This window comes from Hibiscus syriacus, unplaced genomic scaffold (genome assembly GCF_006381635.1).
Source record: "Hibiscus syriacus cultivar Baekdansim isolate YM2019G1 unplaced genomic scaffold, ASM638163v2 tig00002799_pilon, whole genome shotgun sequence".
In the NCBI taxonomy this organism is placed as follows: Eukaryota; Viridiplantae; Streptophyta; class Magnoliopsida; order Malvales; family Malvaceae; genus Hibiscus; species Hibiscus syriacus.
The window spans coordinates 1,839,701-1,849,635 of NW_024061945.1; the positions used below are offsets into that span (position 1 = coordinate 1,839,701).

The 9,935-nt window shown below is 38.7% G+C and overlaps 1 pseudogene; it reads right to left on the minus strand.

Moving 5' to 3' along the window:
- Positions 1–526: 526 nt before the first annotated feature.
- LOC120151315 lies at positions 527–9,918 on the minus strand (annotated as a pseudogene).
- Between the last annotated feature and the right edge of the window lie 17 nt (positions 9,919–9,935).

The window sequence follows — 9,935 nt, forward strand, 5'->3', positions numbered from 1 at the left end:
TGCTTATGCAGATTCATAGGTGGAGTTGTTGAGGAGCTTTTGTTCAAACTAGATCCATACCAGATTCAAAGCAGAGTACGTCTCGAGTTCTTCTTCGAGGGCATGTATATTTGTAAACCATGTTTAGTATATTTGATTCGTAACTTATTTTAAATGATGGATTGTATGTTTTGTTTTATTATTTGGGAGCTCCTGATTGTAACCCGATTTATATAAATGTTGTCGTTTCATGATGAGTGCTCCTAAATGATTGTTTTAATTGAGCAAGTAAAGAATATTTTGGTAAGCCAGTCTGGTGCTTCCATGTGGCACTCTGATCGGTTGACTGTGAATTGTACTAGTTGAGGGTGTTGCAAATATTGGTTTAGTGTGAAATAGTTAATGACTGTGTTTTGGATAATATAAATCTGTGTATGTACTTCTACTTCCTTGGAATTTAATGTCTTCTACTTTCTAGGGATTGGTTGTTTCGCTGTTGCATTGGGTCATGTTGTTTATGTCTGTGGTTTAAGAAGCCACATAGAAGTTACATGAATATGGGTTCAGATGACCAGGAACCCGATGCCTCGTTATTGCCATGTCTGTTACTCTCATTAGTATGGTCTTCAGTTTTTGTACCAGAATATGGGTTCTTTTGTTGAAACATTTCATTCTCTTGATCGTCACCCAACCAAGGCGACACGAAACGGTAGTCTTAGCCTTTGATCCTTCTCGATCATTCCCTTTCCAAGGCCATGGTATACCTTTCTTTCCCATTATAGCCATAATCTTTTGGATTGTGGGTTTTCCTTCACTCTCGTCACCGAAATATCTAGAGGTTTTCACCGGAGACTTCTCGTCAAAAGGCGAAAATACACCAAATGCAGAATGGTGCACATCTCCCCTATGTGTACTGGCTCCCCTGGAAGTTGCATCTTCTTTATGATCAGAAAGAACCGCATTGCATAAACTGTGATTGGAATAATGATTATCTCCGCTTCCCCCTTCATGATTGGAACAATTCTCTCCCGTCCTAATTTTCGACTTCACTTTGTTGCTCACCTTGGACGCGTGCATTCATGATCCAACCATAACACATGCCAAATGAAAACAAAAGTAAATAAACAAACAAAAATCCAACCACAACACATACAAAACTTAAGGAATTAATACAAAAATCGTTATTTTCGATGCGATTGCAGTTTGCAAAGGTTGCTGAGGGTCAAGACCGAGTTTAGCCGAGACCGCATCTTTACCACGGCTAAACACAGACTCGCCTTCGACTTCTCTTTCAGCTGCTAATCCAACTTTCATGTCTTGAAAAGGCCGAGAATCGGTGGAAACATAAATGATTCCGACCAAAGAACAATCATCTTTATAAAATGGAATATTATTCGCAATAGCAGGAAATCGATCCCCGATTTTATTCCTAACCAAAAATTTCCCGGTCCAACACTCCCCTATTAAAACCCAATGAACTATATCTTGAGCTGTAGAGAAGTCCCTAGGATCAACAAGAAACTCAATGGCATCTTGCCCTAAAACTTCTACGGCTGGATAACCATAAAGTTTCTCAGCAACCCGGTTATATGAAGCACGGCGACGACACAGCTTCCCACATTTTAGTACCCGATACGGGGACTACATAGGTACGTACTGAGGACGTGCCACGTGGCAGGGTATGGCTGAATAAACTTGGGGATTTTTTATGCTTACCCGGGGACGTTTCGGGAATGACATGTGACTATCAAATGCGTCCCCAGACGGCCGAATCGACCAACGACGGCGGAGAATGAGAGCTAAAGCTCGCGGGTTTCGTATCAACACGACCCACATCGACGATGAGGGTTGGGCTCATAAGGTGGAGGCTTTTGGAAGATGATCGGTAACCTAAGGATGGTGGCGGCACGACGAGATATGGGTTTACAGGATGACCGGTGAGGATTCGTGAATCATCGAAGGAAAAGAAATAGGGAGGTGCGGCTAAACGTTAAAACAAAGTCAAAGATTTGTGATTATAATAAAAATGGTATAACTTTAGAGTTAGTCCTCAAATATTTTAGGGTTTACGAAACAGATTATATGCTTTACAATAATTACAATTTGGTCACATAAATAATTTAGAGATTTAGGCCAAAATTCCCAAATCTTAGGGTTTCAAATTTTTTTATGAAGTATTGAATTTATGAATTTTATGTTCTAATAGTTACTTATGGATTTTATTTTCTAATTTTATGTGAAATATTAACTTTATTTATGATTTTTATATATATTTATACTTTAATTTTTATAATATGTCGTACCCTTTTCGTCCCCGTACCCTATAATTTTAAGAATTATCGTTTTTCGTCCCGTATCTGTCCCCGTATCCGTATCAGTCCAACATAGGTCGGTTCCTGAAAAACATTAAAAAAATGATAATGCCTGAAGATTGAATCAGATTCTGAATAAGCAAATTTAGGGAAAAACACGGATTTGGAGGTGATTTTCCCCAAAAATCACCTTTTACTTTAATATTTCCCTTTCAGACACCCATTCAGATATATTTCCCGATCTAACACCCTTTACATAAAGGCGCGGTCCATGTACTACGCCTTACACTAATGTGATTCCACGTGGGGTAAGGCGCGGCCCATGCACCGCGCCTTACGTTGAGGTGGCGCCACGCTGGGTAAGGCGCGGTGCATAGGTCGTGCCTTATGCCACGTAGGGTAAGGCGCGGTGTATGGGGTGCGCCTTCTTGCCACCTTACACGCGTCATAATGGCACGATACATGAGTTGCGCCTTCGCCTTTAATTCGGCCCTAACCGACCGTTCACACCCCCCATCCCACCCTATAAATACCCCCTTCTCAATCATTTTCACCACATCAAATCCTCTCCAATTCTCTCAAATCCTCTTAAATTCTCTCACAGCTCGTTAATTTTATTTATAAGGTATATTTTATTTTATTTTATATTTAATTATTATTTTATTTAATTATTTAACTATTTAAATTTTTTAGTATTTTATTTAATTATTTTTTTGCAGTTATAAAATGGAAGGCGGTCTGGTTCTTTTGGATGGAAATCATATATTGAGACATTTTACTGATACGGTAACATTTTTAAAATTTTAATTTAATTTAAATGATTAATAATAGTTTATTTATTTAATTTTTTATTATTAGTTTATAAATTAAATTTTGTAATTATTAATATTTTTAGGAGACCAACCGTATATTAGATCCTTTTATCCGCAACCTTAAGTTAGCGTTACTAACCCGTGTGTCTTGCCGTATTTAGTCAAGGCTGGATTCGGTTACATAACTAGATATGAAGGCCATTGTAGGATAGAACCAAACCTGATTTCTGCATTAGTGGAGCGGTGGAGACCGGAGACACACACATTTCGTCTTCCGTGCGGAGAGTGCACGATTACGCTGGAGGATGTTTCTATGCACTTGGGGCTTTCGGTGGATAGAGATGTGCTTTCAGGGATGGCGCACGGTAACTGGAATTCTTTGTGCCAAGAATATCTAAGAGGTGTCCCGCGAAATTTTAACGGTGGTCGGATTCCGTTAAATTGGTTAGATGCAAATTTCCAGAATTTGAGTGAGGACTCCTCAAAGGATCAAGTTAAAAAGTATGCACGAACATGCATACTACAACTGATAGGAGGGTTGCTGATGCCGAACAAATCGTTCAACCAAGTTCACTGTATATGGTTGTGACATCTTGGCGATTTTCATCTGGCTGAATCATTGAGTTGGGGCTCGGTAGTTTTGGCATTCCTGTATAGGGAGATGTGTCGAGCTACTGACTACAGAAAAAATGCTATCGGTGAATGTCTCCTTCTGCTGCAGTCTTGGGCATTGTATCGCTTGCCCTTTTTATGCCCTGTTGTGAAGAATCTGTTCGTATTCCTGCTACTATTGAGGTAATTACAAAACTGATTTTCGTATATTAATCATTTTATCCAGTGTATAATAAAAATTATTTCCTTGAATAAGTGGTCTATTGAGAGGAAAAATCATCGAGATCTACCTGATGAATTAGAAATAAGGCTACTAATTAATCAGAAAGTTGACACAGAGGTATGTATTTTAATATTTGAAAATCTATTTTGTATTATAGTTATATAATTAGATTATTATTTTGATAAGAATTATATATATTTGTTTTAGTTTGAATGGACTCCTTATTAAAATGATGATATGAGGATATACATCCCACCTGAGTTAAGGGGCCCATTAGATGTTTAGATGGCGGTAGTCCCTCTGATCTGTTATGCGACTGTCGAGTGCCACCGCACTGATCGCGTGCTCCGGCAATTTGGTTTTGTACAACCAATTCTGGAAGCACCTCAAAATATCGACCAGTTGCATAACACAGATCGACGCGGTAAGACATATATAGATTGGTTGGTGAAGCATTATGAGTGAGTCATGATATGGGAGGATCGACATCGACGCATTCCCTATAGAGAACCCATTTATGTTGACCATTTTGACGGTTGCAGATAGTTATTATGAGTGGTTCAATAGTAACGGGAAACTATTTATACTTTTCGAGGATGCACGAGGACGGAGCATTCATCAACGTCGACAGAGACGTGCACCGTCACAACCCCATCGTCCCCTAACTCATAGATGGAGAGAAAGTGCTTCCGGTTTGTCATCAGCTGCACCATCGGAACCTTTGCAGTAACCACTATCTGCAACGACGTACACCCCGCAGCCATATCAGATACTACCACCGTCTTTCCCTTACTAGATGTTGTCGCTGCCGCCGTCACAGAGTTGTATGACCATTTTTAGAGGATATTATGGTTCTATGTTTGTATATCTAACTTAGGGTTCATATACTAGTTATTTGGCGGATGCAGCCTCACCACCGATGGTCGCCGCACAGACACCTCTTGTACAGTTTTCTCACTCATCGATGTCTGTGTTTTCTGAGTTTTCCCAGTTTTCTATGAGCGGTGAGATAGTCAGTGATACACCTCCAAGGTCCTTATTCTATGGATGTGCTACATCGTCATCAGTTCCTCATCAACAAAATGTATATGCTCTTGACGACGACGACAATGATGATGGTGATGATGATGATGATGATGATGATGATGATGATGATGACAGTGAGGAGTTAGAACTAGTTATACGAAGAAATCCTCCTCGAGACAGACAGCCACCACCCTGCGGAACACATTCGCACCGCAGACATCGATAGTTTTTTTATATTTTATTATATTTGTATTTTTCTTGTTTGTTTGACTTTCTTTATTGTAATTTTTTTATTTACCATTTAATACTTAATTTATTTTGTTAATTTTGTTTATTACTTAATTCAAGTGAATGGTGATGATCATTTAGTGCTTTTTAATTGTTTTTATAATAATAATAGTAAATTTATGCAACAAAAACATTTATCTTTTAAAAGTTTGTTGTATTTAAAATTATATTCAAATACGAAATTGTTATTAGTTTGATAAAATTTAATAATTGTGTTCAATAACTTTCTTAAGCTTGTCAGTTATTATCTCTTTTATTTTAATCACATATAATGCCAACGTCGAATCCCGTTTTCTTGTATTTTTTAATTAATCAGTGGTTATTAAATGGCATTAACTTTAAGTAAATGTGAATTAAATTACAAAAACTATTATTTGATAAACAACAACTACATCAGTTCATCATCAATGGTTACTTGATGAAAAAAGAAGTGGACATGTTTTTCTAGTGTGTCATGGGTTTCTACAATTCTCACATCTTCTATCTTGTCTAGATGTTTCTCGAATATCCTTATCACAATGAATTCGAGTGGATTTTGGCCGACCATAGTCCCTCAATAAAGTTGGATCTGGTACAATCGGAACCCAATTCTGAACCTCATTAGGGTTTTTGTCATTACCTAAGGGGAACTCAAATTCGTATACCTTAAACACTTCTGATAGTAGGTATACGGGATCAACAAAACAGTTATAGTCTTTATGGGTATGCGAGCAAGTTGAAATCATATGAGAGCATAGATACTTCAGAGCTTGAAAAACCCACAGTCGCACCATATGTCCCGTAGATTTACTCTTAACGAGTTAGCTTCAATCCCTTGAAGAGGTCGCAGCATCTCTGTGACACAAAACAATTCATGCGTTCTAGAGAAGCTTGTTACAGACATTCCATTTGATGCAACAATATTTTTGTACATCTGTAACTAATCTAGGGTGATAGACATGACCGCCTTGCATCCATGTTTGAGTTTGTCCCCCGAGCTTCGTAAAAAGTGCCCCCAAACGAAAATATGTCATTTTTACCAAAGCCGCTATAGGTAAGTGACGTGCCCCCCTTTAAGGTCGAATTGATTGTCTCAGCCAAGTTGGTCGTCATGTGTCTATATCGATATCCACCATCATATGCATTTGTCCACATTTCTTTATTAATGAGGCTGATGTAATCGTATCCTTCCTCGTTCTTCGTCTATAAATCTTGAAGCATGGATTCAAATGTTTGAGATAGTAGTTCGTAATCTGAGCATAAAATGTAGAACTTACTAACTTTGTTTCTTTAAAAAAATGAAAATGGTCGAAAGAAAAAAAAAACTACAGCTGTTTCACTTACCCATGCGCACAAGTAATTGGTGCTCATCATTCTTCTTGAACCTTCCATGGTAGTTCACAGCAATGTGTCGGATACAGTACCTATGTTAAAAAAAAGGGTGGTTGCCGCAGAGGACCCAAAGACTGCATTGCTGCTTTAATCCCAGCTCCGAGATCTGAAATGACACAGATTTTTTCCATCGTGATAACATGTGAACGTAAGTTTCGGAGGAAAAAAGCCCAAGAATATGTATATTCTCCTTCAACAAGGGCAAAATCAACTGGAAGAATGTTGCGATTATCATCTTGGACAACTGCCAATAGTAAAACTTGCTTGTATTTTCCATACAAGAAAGTTTCATCGATCTGGACCACAGGCTTACAATATTTCACAGTATTAATGCACTATGGGTAAGCCCAAAAAACACGGTAGAATTGGCATCGATCGCGAAGAACTCGATCATTATGGTATGCATGGAAAGTTTCGAAGTCCACAATTGTCACAGGATTCAACCTCCGCACCATCCTAAACCAACTTGGAATTTCGTTGTAAGATGCATCTCATTCACCGTGAAGTTTTTTAATGCATTCTGCTTTGCCTTCCATGTTTTTTTGTATGAGGTAGAATACCCATACTGCGATTGTATAGATGAAATCAACACAGCAATAGCTATATGCGAGCTTACTTTTACCATGGGCATGATGGCTTGGCATATCACTTCAGAGTCCAAGTTGGGATGATCTTGGTTGATCCCTCCAGCACAACATGTGTGAGGACCGTTGTATACCGTTAGTTCCCCTCTATTATTTTTCCTCTTCCTCTTCGATATGCGAACTATCCAATTGCATTCATTTTCACGTCGGACACAATGGCACACATACTTTAATGGCGTAGAGTGGTCGACTCTGGACTGAACGGAATTATGGATATTGTAACTTTTTATAACCATCATCGCTTCTTCTTTGCTTGAAAACTCCATGCCTAAATATAACTCACCATTAATTATTAATGAGTAAAATCCATAGTCACCGAGATTAGGCATATCCGCAAATTCTGGCTCGTACATTGCACCGTAGTCAGCTTCATATATGTGTGTTGGAGGTTCAGTTTGTGTCACATTTGTGGGAACTTCATCTACATCATCATCATCATCGAAGTTCATCTGCGGTGATTATGGGTGAATGAATAGTCAAGTCTCAGCACCATCCGCACCTGGCTCACGAAGCGGTTCTTTTGGTGGAGATGATGGTTCCTCCATGCTCTCCACATTTAGGTCGAAGAACCTACTAGTTTCATGCCTTCCCCTTGAACTAGAAGGCATATCAACATTGAGATCGAAAAAGCTTGGAGTAGAATGCCTCCCCTGGAGCTTAAAATCATTGTGTCAAATGGAAACTGCACAGATTGTTGCGTCGAGGGCATCTCCATATTTAGGTCAAAGAAATTGGCAGATGAATGTCTTCCCCTTGAACTGGACGCTATATTGCCATACGGATTGTTCGTGGACCCACCTCGGTACATATCATAAGGAGTTGCTGATGAATGTCTCCCCATTGAAGTTGATGGGATGGCACCATGATGTGAATTTCCCATTATGGCATTAAAATCATTACACATTACTGTAGTTGGGTTGTCAACTTGATCAGCTTGTTCAGCCAACTCATAGTGGGAGCTAATGACAGACCTCTACCAACACGCATTTCAACAAACTTTGCATACATCTACGTATCGGCGTCTGAGTAATGATTTTGAGAATCAACCATCATTTCAACATCATCATTGTTTGGTAGTTCGAACGCTGTATAAGTTAACGGAAACAACAATATTGGAAATATGTACTGAAGGGACAACATTCTTCTAGTACTTCCAACATGAACATTCCTTGAAATCTTCGTTATCAGCTCCTCAAGAGTTATGTTTATCTTGAAGGATATTTTAACATAATGATTTGATAAGAAAACAACGCCAGTTTTTTCTTCCCGAATTTCTCTATCATAATAAACAATAGCTGAAATTCGCGTCATTTTTAGAGTGTGAAAGTGAGAAAGTCTTATATATGCAAAAAAAACTTGAAACAAGCCTAATTAAATAAATAATATATGAATTAAAATATAAATCAATAAATTTTTACACATTAACGTAAATAATTTAAATGATATAATATTTTATTATTACCGTATCGACAAAAATATTTCGATGTATGCTCCCGCTTTCCAATTTTACAACCACAAAAATTAATTAAAAACAATTAGTACAATATTTTTTTCAAATAATCATATATAATTATAAAAAATATTATAAAAATTACCTTACAATGAAAGATCGAACGAACTTATGAATCAAAGATAAGAGGATTGACGGGTGATATTTACGCATTGAGAGGATCGTTGTGTGATGTTTTCGAGTTGAGAGGATTGTTGTGTAAATGTTTACGGGGTGAGAGCGTTTCATTTATAGTCGAGAGGAAAATCTTTAAAGCCGAGAAATGCGAAATAATTATAGAAGGTGCGGCCCATACATCGCGCCTATCTGGCACGTGTGTCAGACGACAGTAAGGCGCAGCACATGCACCGCGTCTTACCCTACGTGGCATAAGGTGCGGTCCATGCACCGCGCCTTACCTAGCTTAGCGCCACCTCAGCGTAAGACGCGGTGTATGGGCTGCGTCTTACCCACGTGGCGCCACATCAACGTAAGGCGCGATGATTGAGTCGCACTATTCTATAAAGGATGTTAGATCGAGAAATATATCTGATAGGATATCTCACAGGAAAATATTAAAGGAAAGGGCGATTTTTTTTAGAAAATCGCCGGATTTGGAACTGATTAATTCAAGAACAAAAAACCCTCTTTTCGTTTCTTACCATAAATTATATGGCCACTAAGATCAAATATATGAACAGATTGACCCATAGACTAATATCTTTAAATACTGGCTGTTAGTGAAATTAAAGGCAGCTGGCCTGGTAATCCCAGTTTTTTCTCCTCCTTCTCCGCTGCCGTTGCTTCCATTTAAGGTCTCTTCTCTCTTTGCAACGGCGAAGAATGTCGAATCGGACCCGAAGTTTTCTTCCAATAAGCCGCCGCCGAGTTCCCAGTAATCGGCGGCGCTGAGGGTAAGTAGAGTGGGATCTTTGACGAGTTGAGTTAGGCTTTGACTCACCACCAGATTGTTTCAACCTGCACATTTCTTGTTTGAGATTCGCATGTCCCACTTCTAGCTCTTGAATCTTCCTCAAAAGCTCCTCTGCCGGCGGCGTTTCCATTTCTTTTTTCCTCAAACCAATCAAATTCGAAGCATTGGGGTCTCAAAGCTTTAATAAGATAATGAAGATTTTCACAATTCTCTCTCTCTCTCTCTCTCTCTCTCTCTCTCTCTCT